At 35.3% G+C, this 20,481-nt stretch overlaps 2 protein-coding genes and 1 long non-coding RNA gene across 11 annotated transcripts in view; 2 read left to right on the top strand and 1 right to left on the bottom strand.

Annotated features, from left to right (window-relative positions):
- shakB (Innexin family member shaking B) overlaps positions 1 to 19,054 on the top strand; it is a 45,627-nt gene extending 26,573 nt beyond the window's left edge. The window contains exon 7 of the mRNA XM_011056327.2: positions 278 to 19,054. The gene's annotated coding sequence lies outside the window, so the exon portion shown is untranslated. The remainder of the gene's footprint in view (positions 1 to 277) is intronic.
- The window catches only part of LOC105146207 (uncharacterized), a 175,257-nt gene that overhangs the window by 82,667 nt on the left and 72,109 nt on the right, over positions 1 to 20,481 (bottom strand). For 2 of the 8 annotated variants that reach the window (XR_015544575.1, XR_015544570.1), the window contains exon 3: positions 9,430 to 17,337. The exons of 5 other annotated variants lie outside the window; for them this stretch is intronic. This is a non-coding gene — a long non-coding RNA (uncharacterized LOC105146207). Of the gene's footprint in view, positions 1 to 598; positions 689 to 9,429; positions 17,338 to 20,481 lie in introns of those variants that run through there. One more of the 8 variants, XR_015544577.1, reaches the window with a different exon arrangement.
- Positions 8,496 to 20,481, top strand: part of pot (zona pellucida domain protein papillote) — a 33,708-nt gene continuing 21,722 nt past the window's right edge. Inside the window, exon 1 of one of the 2 annotated variants that reach the window (XR_015544566.1) lies at positions 8,496 to 8,697. The gene's annotated coding sequence lies outside the window, so the exon portion shown is untranslated. The remainder of the gene's footprint in view (positions 8,698 to 20,481) is intronic. The other variant, XM_011056322.2, reaches the window with a different exon arrangement.

The following is a 20,481-nucleotide window of genomic DNA, read 5'->3' as shown; positions in this document are numbered from 1 at the left end:
ATTGTGTCTTTTGAGACTCCATAAAATTAAACGTTTAGCTTCACGCGTTCTATTCGTTATGTTATTTTAAGATTTATGTGCATTCCAATACGATATGAATATCAAACTGTATAGACGATATCTTGCATCCGTAATTTTTATATTATTCTGATAAAGGATGATCACATTTCTTGTTATGTTCCCGTGTGTGTGTGTGTGTGTGTGTTATCTCGTATTTCCACTTTCTCCTCTACTTGTAAACGTAAACGCGAAAGGTGCATTTGGGCATGTCTTGCAGCACAGGGAACTGAACTCGTCGAAATTGCATACCGGTTCCAGTCCCCGGTCGCAGTCGGGTGAATTCAACCGGTGGCCCGTAAACGAAAAGACAAAGACGCACGGCAGCGCGTGTGCAAGAGCGATGGAAAGGACCAAAACTACACCGGCGTGTTGCTGCACTTGGCAGGAGACTGGAGATGCGTCGTCCTTAGATAGCGAGACGCGTTAAAAGACACTTCAGGAACGGCGGCGTGGAACGGATCGTCGAACGGACATCGCACCGACTGATCATCGAGAGTAACGCCAGCCAGAGAGATCTTCGTGCCTTTATATTTACTCCTGTGTCGCCAAAAGACAGGATCTCGAAAGAGTGCCACACATCGAATGTATCGTCGCACGGGATATCTTGTTTTTGCTAATCTTGGGTCCGCTACAAAGAATGCCCTTAGAATCAATAATTGAGAGACAACAAGAATCGAGAAACAAGTTTTTCGTAAATATTATAAGCATTTCGTAAGTTATATTTTTAGATGACAACTATTTTAGAGATCTTCATTGTAAGAGATTGGATATTATTTATACACCTTTGATTACCTTTTGATTATCTGCCATATTTAAGACGGTTTAAGATACAATGAGATGCAAAATAGAATAGTTGCGTTTCAGTAGAAAAAATAGCAACTGTTGTAAGATTCTTTAACAAGATTCGTTTATATATTTAGATGAGACTAGGGACAGAAATCAATCGTAATAAAGAATCTTATAATAATGGCAAAGTTGTCTTTTTGCTGAACGCAGCTGATGAAATGTATAAATGTCTATTTCATTCTATTGTAAATGTTTGATCCGCCATATTTAGAACAGTGTTCAATTTCTCACTTAAGGATCTCCAACTGATCCTATCGTTTTTCCTCATTGCCGCGTAAGAATATCCATAAAGAATGCATTTTGAATCAGTAACCGAGGAATCGAAAAACAATGAGCTTCACGTGGAAGATAAAATTATGAGGTTTTTATTTGCATTCTTAGATGACAGCAAGTCCTATCGTTTATCTTCACGCGAAGGGATATCATGAGGGGCAAAGTAAATCCCGTGTGCCGATATTTTCTTTGTAAATTAGTTCTAGACTATAAAGAGCGTCCGGAATGCTAAGTAGACGCTGCGTATAAATTGTTTCGAACTATTTAACTTTTATCGTGCCGTGTTTCGCAAGTATGAATACTAAGTAAGGGAGATATGAAAGGAGGGAGTTAATATCTCTTTCGTTTATAGATTATTGTATAGCCGTATTTTTTTCGGGCAACGTTGCGACGATCTCTTTTGATGGAAAGTTTGAATTTATGTCTTTGAAGAAAGATTCTTCTACTCAATCCATTAATGCAAGAACGTAAAATATGTAGTCTAGTCATTATACTCTATGTAATAATATCGATCGCGAATTTATCTATTGATACGGACACACTGCCACCGATCGGATACGATCGATTTTGCTGTATCTATCTTCGTTCTATTTAAATGAAGATAGCGTCCAAAATAAAGGTGCGTTACCTTGAAACTTTAAGAGTTATTAATTTTGTGATATTGATTAACGATTCCGAAAATGCTATCACGTTTTTGTAAGTTTGTCATGTTATTTAATTTCCTTTGACGTACGTTCTACAGATTATAATATTTTTGTCAATAATAATATCAAACAATATACGTGAATATTTTAATAATACATTACATCCACAAGCAATTTAAAAACGTTGATTATTCTCACATCATAATCAATAAATGAAGATTTCTTCTGAAAACGAAGAAACGAAGCTTTTCATTTGGCCAACTTATGTGCAGACATTTTATTTCTTATATCATATTTTTTAGAATTCATTCATAATTATTTTTAATTGTTAAGCATTAATCGTACTATTATGCTTAATAAAATATTTATCATTAGAAAGGAAGTTGTTATTAATTGCATCATTTTAGCTTAAACTGTATATTAATATACTATAAATGTTTGTAACAATAAATTACCTTTGTCATTTTTTATATTCACATACGATTTGATATAAATTTTTATGATTAATTCGGAATTTATTTTCTGAGCACAATTCACTGAAGCAACGATTAGCTTCTTATTTGTTTTACGTCTAAATAAAAATAATATTAATACAGTAATGCAAATTTGCTAAAATCGTCTAAACTCTTGATTGCTGTACAATCAAGAGTTTATTCCAGGTAAGTGAACAAACTCGGAGGGAAGTGATGTGTTCGCCAAATAATTTCTTTTCATTAAACGCAGATGACGTTTAGACTTACGGTAACCGCGTTCGAGACGCACATCGGATAACAATTTCGGAATAACTTGGAATATATTCCAGCTCGTTGTGCGTCCGAGTATTACGTGCGTCGTGTCCGTAACACTTCGAGATGCGTGTTGCCATATTCGGGAATGCGATGGCGAGAGAGGACCAACCGGTCCGTTGCCCTCCTCCAAAGAGAGTTCGCCCCAGACATCGCGAAACTGCCCAGCCGCGGGCGATACCAGGCGATAAGTCTGGGCACGATGTTGGACTTTTCGTCGAAAATTAGAACCCGAAGAACCACTTCGTTTGCGTTTCCTTTCGGCATCGCTCTCAAGTTTGAAACGCTTCGGTAACTTAACACATTTTCTCTGCGTATTTTTGCTTTTGCCTTTGTTAAAAACATTTGAAACTACTTTTACTTACAGATATTTTTTTTTTGACACACTGTAATAGAAATTGAAAAAATTTAGTAAATTTTAAAATAAAGAACTTGGGATTATATTTTTTTTTAAATTTTTATTGATTTTATTTCTACGAGAATTATATTAATAATATATCTACATACATGGAAAAAAAATTTAGTTGCATAAATTAAAAATCTGGTAGATTCAGTCAGAGTATCAATTGAGTATCTTAAAACGAGATAAAAATTATAAAAGTGAGCAAATATTCGCGATATATTGACCAATGAAATTATAAATATTCTAGTGAATTTATTCACTTTTATAACTTTCACTTCATTTCCTGATACAATTGACACTCAGAAAGGTACAAATCAGATTATTTCATAGTTAAATCTATCAAACATTCTAGTTGAGATAAATTCAGTCGCAATAAGTACAAAGTTTCTCATTAGTAGTCCCGGAATGCATTTTTATTTCTATTTCTCGTTGATATAACCAAATATTTTTCTCAGTGTAATTATATCATTAATAACAAGAAGAAATATTCGCAATATGTAAACTGTGTTAAATATCGAGATACTATATTATTCTCTCAGATAAATTTCGAGTTTCTTTTAATTGGTCCAAGGATACGTCGTATGTGAAAGTGAAGGGTCATTGCGCGATTCGGGTTTTTAAGTGACAGTGTAACGCAGCTACAACGTAACTTACGTCAGAGTGATGCTGTAAAAGTAAATCGACATTGTGGAGAGAAAAAAGAGGCAGTGGTGCACAAACAGAAATTCGACGAACGAGCCTGCGTGCATCGGCGTGACGAATGCACGCGGGAAACACGCGGAACATCGCGCCAAGTGTCGCGGATCGCTCATATAGTGGTGGATCGTGAAAGTCACTTTACGGGATTTCTCGTGGGATTTGAAAGCGGCCGACAAATTACGACGGAAGGGAAAAAAATAACGATTTAGCGATCGCGCGTTATTCTCGCTCGCGATATACTTGACACCTCATCCACGTATAGTGTCGTAATGTTTGACGCCCATTCTCGCGAGAGCGCCTTTTTAAAGGGAACTGCAGGCGAGTCACGTCGCATAATCATTATGCAAGGATGATCGTATATCCTAGATGATACGTCGGTCCACAGCATGCGTTGGATAGAATTTACTCTCTTCGTTACGCAGAATTGCCAACGGCCTAGACTGTATATTAATCCCCGTGTCGCGTTTTAGTATACGCGATGCGACACATAGATTAACTAATTCGAGGAAAAGTTACGCACTCTTTATCAAAGACGATCCAGAAAATTAATATCTTATTAACATTCAAGAGAGAATTGATTAAGACACGGCGTATATATATATAAATGGAAAATCTCTTTATACAGTTGCAAGTTAACCTCTCAGTTGTAAGTTAGAAAGAATGCATATCTAAAAAGAATAGTTTTAAAAATATCTAAAAATTGAGCTAAATATCAATTTAAAAGTAATTTTTGAATCATAATAATAATTATGTAAGACTCTCAAGTTGGTTACTAGAATATGAAATTCTTTGGAGTGAATCTCTCTCCAAAAGAGCGAAAATTCTACCGTTCTTTTAATAAATGATAGAATTTTCATTTTTTAAAAGAGATTTCACTCTAAAGAATTTAAAGAGAAAGTCAAAATGTATTTTCAGTATTGCTCATCATGCTTGCATTTCCTAAATAATTGTTTGATTCAACAAAAATTATTTTCAGATCTGTATCTAGCTAAATTTTTAGATGCTTTATTAAAACCATTCTTTCTACATACAATTTCGATTTTCAAATTAGAAAGTGAAAGCGATTTATTAACTAATATGTACACAAGGCACGCTCTTACAAACATTCTAACTACCGTTGTTGCGAATAAATAGCATTCGCTTTGTTACATTGTGGTGCAATACTATTCCGTGAATTATAATTAATGTGCGCAAGTCTAAATATATAGCGTAAATTAATCGTTCTATTCCACTGACTATTAAACTCGAATCCTGATAATCACACAGGATTACCAATGCGGTAATATTGCCTCCATCTATTTCTCTTTTCTAACAAGTGTTCCGTAACTGAACTTTAAGATTAGCGACGTGAAAGTAAACGCGAAAGAAAATCGCGTCTTCGCGTCTTCGTGTCAACTCGCGAAAGTCATTGCGAGAATCACATCCACCAGAAGGTTGGAGTCAAACCTGTCGAACAAAACGCGCGATCAACGATAAGTTCTGCGCTCGTCGCGAGCCAAGCAAAGCGATCGAAACTCATCCTCCGCCAATAGCGGACGCCTTTTCGCTGAGTTTCGAGTGGTCTTTCCAGTTTGCAGCGCGACCAAAATGGTCCGACGATGGTATCCATTTCTCTCTCTTGCCTCCTTTGATCTTTCTCGTTCTCCTTCCTCGCACCCGTGCCACCCGTTGTCCTCGTCCCGTCGCGGGGTTCTCGTCGTTCTCTCCCTTACCCCGCGAATCTTCTGTGTCCGGCTATACTGGACCGTAAATGGCGAGCAGAAGGCCTTGGGCGCCCACGCCCCCGCGTTTCTCTCTCTCTCTCTTTGTCTTTCTCTCTGTCTCTCTTTCTCTCTTCTCTGCTCTTCTTTCTTCTCTCGACCGAGGATCATCGCGATCTCTTATCACCGAGATCGCGAGATCGCCGGCCGCCATCTGTCTTTCACCTCTCCCGGATGGCCGACCGATCCGTGATTCCGTCGTACCTTTTTCGGCAAACGATTGGGAAAATGAAAATGATCAAAGAGAAAGGCGTCAAATGAAGAGTCTTTTATAGTCAAATTGCGCGACATTTAAAATAAGAGATAGAACATAATCGGGAAACGCTTGTGAATCGTCGAACCCGCAGTCTTTTAAACTTTGCCATATTTTTTAGTATAATGATATTTATTTCTTCAATTCGGGGCAATCAGCAAAAAAATAATATCAAGTAAATATAATTTACAATATCTCAGGTTCTGTTTATGTTTAATTCTTATTTTTATATCCTCACTAATAATATTTGGGAAAATTAGTAATATAAATAATGTTAAATCAACTATAAAATTGTTGCAATTGATGCAAACTGATGGAACTGACGTGGCACTGAAGTGAGAATGCAAGGTGCATTTTTACATCTTTATAAATGGCTCTTTAACGTCAATATCACGAAACACGCGAGGTACAGCTCTGTGAGGACAAGCGGAAAAGATCTCGCGCGAACTAAATGTTCTTTCAGTTCGAGAGTGCTTCGTCGAGAGGTACGAATTCCCGGGCGCCAGGACGTTTGCGTGAGTTGAAGAAGTGAAAAGAGTGTTCCGCGTCCTTCAGAAACGACGACGGCGCGCGGTTTTAGATCGCCTCGAGTGGAGTCGCCGCGAACAGAATCGCACGAAGAGAATTGCACGCTTAGAGTTTTCGCGGCGGAATAATCATCGTTCGGCGAAAACGAATAGCGGTTTTGAACTTGCTGGAAGTTGGGAGACGAACTTGCCCGGGGACATCGCGAATTCATCTCTCACTGGAGTAACGGATGTCAGTCCGGGATACCGTCAGTTGTCAAAAGTATTCGTGAAACGTAAAGTATTCTATCACGTTTGTCTTATTAAATCCATTCGAAATCGAAACTTGGAACGGGATGTTATATTCAGAGAAAAAGACATAGTAGTGACAATTATAGAGGTCACAACAATGCAGAAAAATTGATTTCACTGAAATAATTAAAAATTTAGCTGTATACAGATCTGAAAATAATTTTGTTGAAACGTCAAAAATAATTATGAAGTAATATTTTTCGTCTGTAAAATTATTTACAGGTTTTAAGATACTTATTAGCATTAGATTATGAATGTCTATGAGCATCATTATTATTGAATTACTTGTCAATGTATAATAATTTGTACATTGATAATAGTATTCTAGTTCTTAGAATTGCGTTTTAAGACTAAAAATTAAATTCGACGCGTAATTTACAGAATTGGATATGTATATAAATCTGGACCCCGCACAAATCTTATGGAAAATGGATCTCAGTCGAATTGGTGGAAATTTTACTATAATGTAGATGATGTTCTGATCAAAAGTCCTTATAAGTAGGGAGTTTAAAAATGGACAGTTTTCGAGATATTGGATGTCAAATGTTGGAAATGTGACTAAATTCCAACATTTTATTTCCAATATCTCGAAAAATATCCATTTTTGGATCTCGTGCCCACAAGGATTTTTTATTAGGATCATCATGACCTATATTATAATAAAATTTTTCAACCAATTCGATTGGGATCTGTTTTCCGTTTTTAGAAGATTTATTCCTTTAAATCGAATTATTTAAGTACTAATTATCCAGCATTTAATGCTTTTATTTCCTAGTTGTTGTGTATTATGTTACGGTCTTAAAAAATATTTTGTTTAAAAATAATTATATATGAAACGCAAGCACAATGAGCAATGCTGCAAAAAAATTTTGATAACAATCAGCTTTAGCTTCTTACATAATTATTTTGATATTTCAACAAAATTATTTTAAATCTGTATCTACTTAAATTTTCAGATACTTTAGCAAAACTGTTCTTCCCATGTAAGCAAATTTTATTTGTAGAATTAATACATAATTATTGCAATTATAAAACAGTTTCTTTAAGTATTAATATAATTAATGTACATTAATTTTTTATTCAATTTTATTATGTGTATACATTAATTCTACATATAAAACTTGTATATTTGTCACCTTTATCATTTTTTGCTTTTATCATTTTTTATTATGTTTTTTTCTGAGTGAAGGCACAGGTCACTTCAAGGATCACAGTCCATGTACAAATGAAAAAAAAAAATCAATCCATTCTATTATATGTGAAGGATAGCATTAAATAAATAAATACTCTTCGCTCCTTCATAAGTGGAGAAAAAAAAACATCGTGTCTTACAAATGTCATAAAAGATATCAAAATATCCGAATGCTATCTGATTCAATCACAATGCATCAATTCACAAGTTGTATATCAACAGATAGCAACACGAAAATTAATCGTCATCGTTTGCTCTACCATTCATCCGAGGAAGGAAGTGGCTGTTTAAAAAAGAGAAAAGAGAAATTACAAAGATCAATCGTAAGGATTAGAAAGAAGAAAGGTTCGCCTTCTCGGTTACCCGTGCCCTATCATCACACCTGTCCGCAACCCATTCCGGTCTTTCTGACCGTAGAAAAAAAAGACATTCCGCCTCCCACGATTTATCAAGGGGAAGGGGAGAGGGAAGAGGGGGGGGGGGTCGAATCACCCGGATGCTGCCGGTCGGCGATCTCGAGGGGTACCAATGCGCTCAAGTAGGTGGGCGGGTAGTCGAATAGAACATGGTATCGCAGGTAAAAGGACGCGCTTGGTACCGCGTGCGATGCAAAGCGACGCAAGGCGACGCAAGGCGACGCGACGCGATCGCGAGTGGGAGAGGAAAAGGCGGCGGTGCGGCGAGTTTAGTTCGCGCGTCGTACCGAGGTCGTCGAGGGGGGCTCCGTCGTCGCAGGTGAAACGCTCTCTCAGGAGAACGGACTCAGTCGTGGCCGCGCGATCGCGCTTAGACGATATTTACCTGCCTGCGCGCGGAGATCCCGGCAGGAGCGTATATCGTCCGCACGCATCCCGCAGTTCCCCCGAGAGCCCCCCTCTCGGAAGTGGGTCCAAAGGCCCCGCGTACGCATCGTACGCACGCACGCACGCACGCACGCACGCAGCACGGCGAATACGCCTACGAGGTAGGAGAACCCGCGTGTTATTTTTCCTTCCTCGGGAATACAATACGTTCGTCACCGGACACCCGCTGGACGAATCGCGACTCGGAGAAGATCCGTCGTCGTCGAAAACGTATTTTTCCTGTTGAAAAATATTATGGTTTGAGATACGTTTACTTTGATCCTCCGACCTCGCGAGTTTCCTCCAGCAGTGACCGGTCGACTCTTCGTGCGATTTATGGTACCGTGGAGATGGAAAGCAAGGAAATTTCATGGATGATGGAAATAAATTCTATTCGATTTCGTTTCCGCTATTCGATTTAGAATCTTGACGAACGCTCCTGCATGACCAGTTCGCGGTTGAATTTTTTTTTTCCCCCCACAGGAAGGTGCTTATCCCGCGTTCGCTTTTAGCGTTAGTCTGTCACGCCGAGCGGTGATCTCAACGCTGACAGAGTCGGACGAATCGAGGTCGAGCGAGAGTTTCCGACACGGTGCGTGGCTCGCGACTCACCGTGGAGAATTCGACGGAGGTCGTCGACTGTCAGCGCGAAAGACGCGCTCATTAATTCCGGATGGGGAAGAGCCAGGGCTGCCCCCGGTAGCAATTTTGTGAGCGTAAGTTGCACTCGCGAGCACTCGCGAGCGCTCGCGAGCGCGCGCTATATAGGCGTTCCCCGCTCGCGTAGAAAACTCGTTGACCTTCGCGCCTGCGGACGTTGCCGGAGTACGAAAGCGAGCGGCAAGTCCGACTGAAAAATCTCCCCCTTCCGCCGATTTCGGTAAATCCATACCAAGAATACTTACTTGTCGTAAAGTAGTTAAAGGACACGCCAATTAACACGGAATGCAACGGAGGAGACGCCAAAGTAAGACTTTCATTTTTGTCGTGTTCCAAGGAACCCACCAAGTCACAAAAAAGGTCAAAATGACTTTATTTTGACATCGTGAAAGTCAAAACGATGATCTTTTATCATCATAAAATTTGTTGAGACTGTTCATGGATTGAGAGTAAAAATTAAGTCATTTTGATTTTTTTGTCAACTTTTATGTGTGTTCCTTGTTGGACGATATTTTAAAAATAATTCTTAAGTAACACTTATTTTATTAGAATGCGTACGATATTTAAAAGTGGAAAAAACAAAAAATGTTTCTAAAAAAAATTAGACATCTCGATTTCAAAGATATATAATAGGTGCCTTGCATTCCTTTCTCCTTTATCCTTACAGGGGGTATCGTATATTCGCAACAAGTGTATCGACCTTTCGTAACGGACTCGGATGCGAGATGTTCATTCCTTCCATCTCAAGGTTTCGATTTAGAAAAACAGAGTGTCACAGGCTTTGAAAGATATAGAATTCATTCGTATTTCTGTCCAGTTCAACATCGAGTAATTTGTGTTAGTTTAATACACTCCTAGTTTAATTCAACCTCCGTCAAAATGGTTGACAAAGTGAATCCCCTGCATGGCACTCTCATCCGCAACATAAATTTTAAAATATCGTGTATTTGTCAACTCGACAGTTTAAGCTCAACTTCGGTAGTTCGGGATAAATTCTAGAAAACAAAATACAAATCTGTTTTACCTACGCGGAGGCAAACATGCGGAAATAAAAGCGATATATTTCGGGTAGATGAGTCACCTGACAGGCGCCACGTGAGTGGTATTAAAATACGTGACCGATAAGCCAGTAACGCGGTATCGCAAATAGATACAGACTAGGAGTCTTAGATAAGAGCGTTGTTCAAATAGTCTATGCACTATTTGCAACAAACATACCGTTTATTTTATTTACTCGATATTTATAAATCACACTTGATTTGATATCTCTTAACTTTGCGCAGTAAATTTTCACTTATTCTTCTTACTTCGAGACGTATTCGTTTCTGTCGCCTTTCCGACCGATATTCGAGACTCATAATTTGATCGCAACACACCCTCGATATTTACGCTTCTATTGTCAGACGCTTTGTTCTAACTTTGTTTTATCAGCACTTTACTCTAAGTTGTTTATACGCAGAAAAATATCATTCTATTTCTAAGAAAAGTGATTACTAAATTTAATGTCTTCCTTTTAAGTAATAATTATCTTTAACAAAGAATGTTTTCTTGATAATAATCTTAAAATATGTTTATTACAAATTTTAGAAAGACTCATTATTATGCACTTAAAACAACAATTTATTTTCTTTTAAAGAATATTATAAAATTGATTGAAGGAGCGACTTTGTATACGATAATAAGCAAATTGAATTTGTTTTAATTTAATAATCTTGATTGAAGTATAAAACTTACTAGGAATATACAATATATTTTAAATAAATTTAAATGCTGATGAAATTATGATAAACTTGCGGATGTATTATTTTTTGAAATATTTAATACAATTAATTATTACTTACGTACAGTGAGTATTTTTCTGTGTGTACAGATGTAGATCATGGATTGTTCGATCGATGATAACCTGTTTTTAAAGAATTCTGCTGTATTCCGTTTGATTGGCGATGCTCTGTATAGTAATTCCAGTATAGTAATCGATCAATGAATCGATAATCAACATTTACACTTTCAAATGTGCAATCTACACACGTCCTTGTGCTTCATATATTCATCGGTGATGGATGAATCAAGCATATATATTATTCAAAAGATTGCGATGATCCAAGTAGGATCCATAGAAAAGCAAACGGATTCGATAGACGCTCGAAAGTATGATATAAGCGATACCAAGTGAAAAGATTCAACGATCATCGAGTTGGAATACGGTATTCGAAAGAAGATAAAAGTTTTCCTACTATCGATAGTTTATACAGATTGACATCCCTCTTTGTCTCACTTCATAACGGTGATATATTTTCCCAATTAAAATTTGTCGAAACTGCTACTTACTGCTATATTGTCTGAAACCTTCCCGCGTGATTCGAGGAAATAAAAAATAAATTGAAGAGGTATAAAATTAAATTATATTAAAAAAATATGAGTGTGTGAATTTAATATCATGCGGTGTTTATATAATTCCCATCGTGTTGGTGTAGATATAAACATCAATATGAAATGAACTTAATATCATGGATGTGAATTTAATACCATGATTTGGCACCATTAACTTCAAATATGAAAACTATAAGTTTTAAAGCGTTCCGTTTGAAGTTCACAGAATGCAAGTGAATCTCCATCTTATGACGATCGATACACTGAAAAAAAATGTATCTTTTGCATTATCTCTGCATTATTTTAATTAAAAATAATCTTGTTGATTTATATATTTACATATATTGTAATAACAATATTAAAATGAAATAAAGTTTTATTAAACTAAAAGTATGATGTATTTGTTTCATTAATAGAGTTAATGAATTAATGAAATTATTTTCAATTAGAATAATGCTATTGATATAACATGTTTTTTCTGTATAGAGGCAAAGTGTTTTTACTTATAATTTAGAACCTCATAGTATCAATCGTACAAAAAATTTTTTTTATCCAATAACGGATTGTTGCTATAATCGAGAATTAAATTAATGTTAATATCAACATCAACACCGGTGATAATTATACTTTTAATAACCATGATATTAAATCCTCATATTTTTTAAAATGTTATAGATAATGATTCAAATTATATTAATTTGTTATTTTCTGTTTCGACAAAATCGCACAGATTTTCATGAAAACATCTGAGACAAATGTACACTGGAAAAAGAGTCTGGTTGCATTAATTAGAATTCTATTTGAAAATGGACAAATGAAAATTTTCTATTAAGCCTATCATAATTCTAGTCGAGCTAATCAGAATTCTGATTGATGCGATCAGAATTTTCTGGTTCATTTTCAATAAGAAATTCTCATTACATCGAAACACTTGAGGAAAAAAGCGTGGAAAACACTGGTGCTACGCCACTGATATCCGCTACGACATGAGAGGTACGCGTATCCAACGGGCGCGTGTCTCAGCTTCTACACGGAACAGGATACGCACGGGCACGCATCCCAGGGAACGCCACGCATCTCACCCGCGGCGCCGTATCGATTTTCGAATTAGTCGCTCGAGAAAATTTTACTACGGCGCCAAAGAGAGGCGCTAATCGACAGCGATACGCTCACGCGATGATCATCGCGAGGGATGCAACGGTTTAACACGCGTTCTCGTTTTATTCGAATTTCTAGTTTCTCCATTATTTATCTGTAGCGGTCGATTCACCGTGCGATTCACGCGGAGCGCGAAATTTACGGTAATGACACTGTAAAATCGTGTCCGTAAGCGCATAGGTCGACACGTGGAGATCGTTTTTGTTGCCGTCGATAGGGCACCAAGTGCGATAGCGTTTTTGCCTCTTCTTCGATAGCGGGATTTCAATACAACAGCCACGTCGCTATTTTCTTCATTTTACAATCGCGTACGTCGCGTACGACGATCTCACGAATTAGATTTTGTACTTTGGAATAAATAGTCCACGTTTCTTTTTATGTATGGATTTTTAAATCATTTTATATTAAATTTATTCTGAGCCAAATCAATTTCATTTATTAATAGTTCATGAATTATAAATAATGCAGAATTTACAAGTTTTTGTTGAATTGAGCATTATAAATATTAATTTTAAAAACTGTAAGATTAAATCTGATTATTTGATAAATAAATCTTCTTATTCGTTTTAATCTTTCAAATTAATTTTTCTTTGATAAAATTAAATATTTAAACTTGAATGTTTAAATCGAAGACAGAGCAGAGTAAAATGCATATCTATAAAGGAATCGTTTTGTAATATTTTTAACATGTTTAAAAAAATACGCTGAAAAAGTCTCTTCTTATGTTATTCGACTTACAACGTAAACGTTAAAGTGCCTTTCAATATCAATTATCACAAATATGCTTCAAATTGATACATGATGGTCCAAATATGAAGGAAATACGAGGGACTCTGAATTAATATAAATTAACAAGTTCTATATGATTGTTATAATATAAATGCAATTTAGCAGATTGTACAGATAGCCTGCGTTTCGTAGCTTCAGCTTTTCGGCCCTTAAAACGACGAAATTGCACGGTGCGGCCAATACGGTATACACGTCGATGCGGCGGCGGCGGCGGTGGTACCGCCTCCTCGAAAACCGGTCCTGCTGCCGCCGCCGCTGCCCGCTGTCGATTTCGCCTGGCGAACGCGATCGCCATCTTGGATCCGGCGAGGATGACGTCATTGGTACGGGGCACGGTCGCTTTATTCACTGCCGCTTACGCGCCTCGCATAGGTGCGGATGTTGTATGTGATATGCGCGTTCCTCCGTTTCTCGCTGGGGAAATTGTACTGGAAAATCGGCCAAATAATTCAGTGATTCTGATTCTAAATTTGTGCGTAGAGGAATAAAACTTGACCCGTAATAATTAAACATGAATTAAAATACACTGTCCCTCGCCTTTGCAGTTCATAAAATATCCCATTTTCTGTAATGCAAAACATAAACTTTCTTTGTATTCGGATTAGTTTTAATAAAGTATCGAGAGATACAGAACGTTGTTATTGTTTACAATATTAAATTTGTAAATGATTGTTTTTTCCTTAATTGGTAACGTAAATAACATCGATGCGCAATGTATTGAGAAATTTTACAATTTATTATTACATTTAATCGCAATATTTACATACATATACTTTTATATACGGAATATTGCATAACTAAACATTTCTGTGTTGCTGATTTTTTGTCTCTTCTTTTAACTATCTATTTATCGACGATACAGGTAAACAAGAGAAACCAAGTTAAACTGCTGCTAATTTACGTTGCACAATTTTATTCAATTTCTAAGATTCGAGAGGCGATAGTTGGTAGAAAATTACTCTATATACTTAACAATTTTTTAATTACGAAATTAATACTCAACATGAAAGACTGAAACGATTCTTTCGATTTGAAATTTATTTTATAAGAATATAAGAATATAAATCGCGTATTCAATTATCTTAAAAATTATCAATGTTTTAACTTTTCTATACATATTAGGTATAACACTTTTATTCAAGTCAATGATAAAATAAAATTAATTTTAATTCTCGCACACGTACTCCTATTGAAATTAATTTTATTTCAAAGCAAGTACGTATACGAGTCATTAATAGATGTGATAGCAGATTGATTTTAATGTCGATAAATGTAGACTAGAAATCGCGGCAGACGCAATCGTGGATAATTGATTCAACAAGGATACAACTTCGCCACTGTGAGATCCGTAAGCTCGATAGGCAGATTCCCATGACGTAATATAGATGTTCGTGAGTAAAGTATTTGCGATGAAATTATTAAGTGCGCGGAGGCGCGTGCGACCGTTGCGATTCGCATGTAATAGTGACTTTCTGCGTATAAGCACCGTAAAAGATTTTAATAGCATATCATTAATATGAATTTAAAAAATTGCACAGAAAATGGCCACCGTGCACGGTGCGCTCGCGGTAATAAATATTTTTCCCTTTGGCGACTATTATGCGAATCTTATCAATAGCTTATGTTTCATAATTCCCAGCTCACATTCCCTTTGCTTGTCGTACGCAATCCGACGGAAACTGCAAGTTCTGCGTTAGACTTACGTTAATCGTATACTTGAAATGCATTAATATATGTTATTATATATGCCTATCGTGCGTTATTTCTCTTCTTTTTGCTGTACAGCGATCTATTTGCAAACCCATAAATATGGAAAACTATCTTTCTGCGACCAAGATAATTTTACATATCTCTCATTTCAAAATTTATGCTTCAATATGGGGAAGGGATGGACATAATTTTATTCCCGTAAACTATTATTTACTATAGAATATATGATATAAAATGATGCAAAATGATGCAAAATGATAATAAATTTCATGATTTTTGTAATAATAAATTTATTTTATCACATTTTAATAGGACGTAATTGAAATGAAAGATAATAATCGACATCATGATAAAAAATTATTGATGATAGATTTCGTTTTATTTACATTCTATTATATAAAATAGATGAGAGCAAATTTATTATTACAAAAATTTCATAAGATTTATTATCATTTTGCCACATATATTTTATAGTAAATTCTGTAATGATTTATAAAAAAATTGTTAGCTGTAGGACGATAACTTCTTAATAATTAAATCTTCAATCACTTTCGAGAAAGCTGTTACAAGTGCATAACAATTTTATACAAATATATATTTGATATCAGTAAGAAAATTATATCTACACTACAATTTGTTTTAATTAATTTTACATATTTGACACACTTCACACAACATATGTGTGCAAGAGAATGATTGAGTTTTTGTGCTTTACTTTCGTTTTAAATATGTCAGTCAATCGAAAATGATTAGATACACCAGGACTTTTTGCTCGAAATCTATTCAATTTCTAGAGGCAACTTGTTCAGTTGGCAACTTGTTCGTAATTGGTGATCGTGAAAATGCGATCTATTTTCTTTCTATACATACATCATACTACGTCCCTGACGCAGCAGCTTTGCAACCATTCACTTCGAGCTAGAACACACTTTCGCAATAGCAAAAGTGTGATTGCTATAATCCCCAGCTGCAACGAGACAGCATAGTCCACAGCTGTCCCTCTGATATTTCGGTTTTCTTCTCTCCTATCTGATTCCGTTTGTATATCCGTTTCTCTGACGCACACGACAAGGCGCGAGACAAGATCGGCGCGATCGTTATGCAGCGGTCGTTGATGCACGACCGCTGGAAGGATCGATAATAGAATAGTGTTTCAGCCCTTTCAAGTTGATTTTTACTGCTTTCAAGAAACAACTTTCAAGTGATAACTTGCTTTATTGTATTTGTTTTATTGTCGACATACTTATTATTCTGAAAAACGATACATAATTCATGCTCTGATTTTATCCGTCCTCTCGCATTCAAAGAATCGCAAATGTAACAAGCTTTTTATATTTATTCTACAAGGCGTTACAAATGTGCTTATTATTGCTGCAAAGACCGATAATGGGCAATATCCTGATTTCAATGTTTTTGCTCCTTTAGGAGGAAAATGTTTCAAATGGTCATATGTTGTCTGTTTTATTAATCGTCATTGATTATTGGTAACGATATATAAAAATCACGAGGGGGGGGGGGGAGGTTTATTATAAAGGATGATAACTTCCTAACCGTATTAAGTAAGCTTTTGAGAAAGCTGGCTGCAAGACGATTACGGTTAACGATTTCTAATATAAATTTTTTATTTGATAGTAAAAAAAGTTTCATTTGTACTGTGCATTTGTTTTAATTAATTTTTACATATTTGATATACTTTACGTAACAAATTGTGATAAATATACTAATATAATATAATATAATTGAAATGAACTTGTATACATAAAATTTATTTTTTAATTTATACTATTGATTATAATTAAAAATAACTATTAAAAATATGATAATGTTGATAAAAAAAATATAATATATATTACCATCATTTTCTTTTGTAACGTCATTTTTCTTATTTTTCCTTTTTAACATGGCAATTACTGCATTTTTTTTCTAGCATATTTATAGGAATATTTCGATATTACATTATATTTATTCAAAACTGCATGCAAGAAATTGTGCATTGTTATGCATCACAGAGTGCATCTTCGCGTGTCATTCCTTTTTTGCTGCGAGTGGAAGAAGTTGTAGGCTGTTTCGCGATTCTGGAAAAAGGAAACTGCAATTTACTCACTCAGAATAATCCGTGTTATTTCCGTTTTTCTTTTTTGTTCTTCTTAACCTGTTTGTTATTCCGTCCTTTTGTTTTTCCGCATGGATACAGCGGATTCTTCTCAATTATATTTTATTACATTTATCATCTACTATTTTGTTAGAACAATTTTCCTTTATATTTCTATCTCAAATCAAGGTTACGAATATTTTTCTCTTGCGTATTAATTTAATAATAGAAAATAATTTATTCTCTGAGATATATTTCATCGTTTAATAACATGATTATAACGCAGCAAAATCGTTCTTAATTTAAGATCGCTGTATTTTAGCTTTCTGCGTACTTCGAATAAATAAAAGATTAAATATTGAATATTGATTATCCATTTGTCATTTGAAATTCAGCATTTAATCCCTTCATCAGAGATCAGAAAGATCCAGCTTCTCGCGATCGGAGCAATAATTTCTCGTTTCGCGTTAATTAATCCGATATTTTAACTGGACACCTGCTTAAAAGGAAAAACCGAATTCCGTAAGCCCGTATCGTCAAGAGCGACCAATCAAAAAGGATCTACAGCGCACACTCGCATACAGTGAAGCTACGGTATAATTCTTGGTTCGCTTCTCGGTCCTTTAATCTGTCGGTTACGTTTATCCTCCTACTTTTCGTGCGTCCAACGATGCACGACGGACGCAATCGCGCGCGCGCGCGCGCGCTCGTGCATACACACGCGTGTGCGACAGCGTGCAAGGGCATACGCACGCATACTCTGCGTATCCGCGCGAGGCGCAGCCAGTGAAAGTCGAGACTTAGCGCGCGGCTTTTGCGCAACGAGATCGCTGTTGTCTCCATCGGATACTGGTTCGACTTTAAAAGGCTCGATCACTGAAAGGCAGAGACATTCGGCGTGACTGGACGTTCACGTCATACCTTGCTTCCAAGAACGAGACACGGAGGAAGTTCGCGCTTGCTAAGCATCTCGTAATTTCGATTGAAAAATATAATGAGAAGAGATGCTAGAGATTGTTTTAACAAGCTGGATCGATGTCTATTTTTGTCTTAATTTTTTTACATAAAATGCAAATCTATACTGTTTTGTTATTAATTAATGCTATGTTTAGTAAAGAGATCACAATAAAATTAACAGAATTAAAAAGTAAAAAAGAAATATCTAGAAATCTTTGCAACTAAACGTCAATATTTCTTGTAACATTATGTAACGCACATAAGCATGTTTAATTTCTATTCGCACAAAGTGAGACATAGTTTTATGCATATTTAGATGTGGAGTGAATCGTTTTAGAAGTAAAAGGATAAACACCTATTCTGCTTTTTCAAATGATTTCATAATGCTTTAATTATATTCTTGTTTAACCTAGACATTTTTTAAATACAATACTTTTATACTTTCTTACTTTTATATTCATATTTATTTTCATTTTTATATTTTTTCCGCTATATTTAAACGTGGATCTGTCAAAGTATCCTGTCTATGAACAAAATTTTTAGACTCTTAAAACGTTTATAAAATGCAAGCAAACGAATAATAATACTAATAATAAATATTACTGACTTTCGAATTGTAGCGACAACCATGTGTTTTTTTTTAATTTTGTATATTTTCTTTATTACGCTGTTATTTTAAAAAATCACAACGATTTTCTCTCCAAAATACGTGATGTTTTCATAAAAGAAAAAAAAAAGAAAAATTGCAATAATATCGAGGTCGAGGTTGTGAAATGATTACGTCTCTTTTGCTTTTTTCGTCGCTTTGTTTCTCTGATGTCATTTCGCATCGTTGCTATCGTGTGTCTGCCATAATATACGAGTCCTTCCATCTATCTTCGAAAAGAGATTCTTGCTAGCGAATATCAAACATAAATCTGTCATCCCTTTTTCTCTTTTTTTTCCTGTTCTCTTCTTTCATCTCTACGCGTTTCCGTTTTTGTAGTACAAGGTATCCGACGTGATGGAACGCACCTCTCCTTTCCATTCCGTGCGGAATTGTCGCCGCCCCGATGATACTTTTATGTAATAGTTCCGCGGAAAAGTATAAGTCACCCTGCTGCAGCACGACATCCGTGAGTAATCCCGTCAGCGACGTATTTACAAGCACATGAGAAAAGTTTTGTCATCGTTTTCTAGCAGAAATAAACTCGAACAATACGTAGACCTTCAATTATTTAAATAGCTCTTGAGAATTTTTTATTTTAAGAGGAAACACGATGATTAATCACGCACGCGTGATTTACTTCACTCAAAAACGTGATCTTGCAGTTATAGCGAAAATTATTTAAGTAGCTAAAAATCAATTATTAAAGTTATTTTAGTACGAAAAAATAGCTAAAATAAACAAATTTCTAGCAAGTACTACGATATTGGATATACATTGCATCTAATCATATAGATGATAGAGATAGAATTTAGATTTATAAATAAATATATAAATTCTATGCGTATATGATACATAATAATAATTTTCTATCAAATACAAAAACAGCAATAATTCTAGCTGAAGCAGCAAAATATTTTTTTTGCGTGTTGGATGCAAATTGTCGAGGGAATCAATTTTGACAGTTTCATGCTTTTAAATTGATTATTGTATTTCTTATCTCAGCGTTTATCACAAGCATATGTATGATTATAATTAGTTAAAAATTTTTTAAAGAAAAGCTCTTATTGTTTACTTCTAAAAGATGCATTATGTTATTTTAAAATAGTAGTATTTCGCTCGACTGATTAGTTTGAGAAAGTTTCTCCACATTTACATAAATGCATTTATAGAGAAAGTCTCCTTAAATGAAATATTTGTAGTGAATACTTGTTAAGTTAATTCGCATTTCTTTTTTCTGCTTTTAATAATATTTTTTTAAATTTATCTCCTCTCGATTTTTTTTCGCACAAACTTTAGATAATTATATATTATATGAATAATAAAATTATAAATTTTTTATCGAGATACTTTAATAGAAAAATTGATTTTTACATAACATCTTTCAGAACATGTTTTATATAATACACAGTAGTTTTTGTATTATATAAATATAATTTCTTGTTACTTAAAATGAAATAGAAAAGAGATCGAAGGAGAAAGCGAGAAACAATTTTTTAAACATACAATTTTACAGAAATCTTT

The sequence above is a fragment of the Acromyrmex echinatior genome, chromosome 3 (assembly GCF_024713525.1).
Source record: "Acromyrmex echinatior isolate Ae372 chromosome 3, ASM2471352v2, whole genome shotgun sequence".
Classification (NCBI taxonomy): domain Eukaryota; kingdom Metazoa; phylum Arthropoda; class Insecta; order Hymenoptera; family Formicidae; genus Acromyrmex; species Acromyrmex echinatior.
This window is presented reverse-complemented; position numbering and strand designations above follow the sequence as displayed.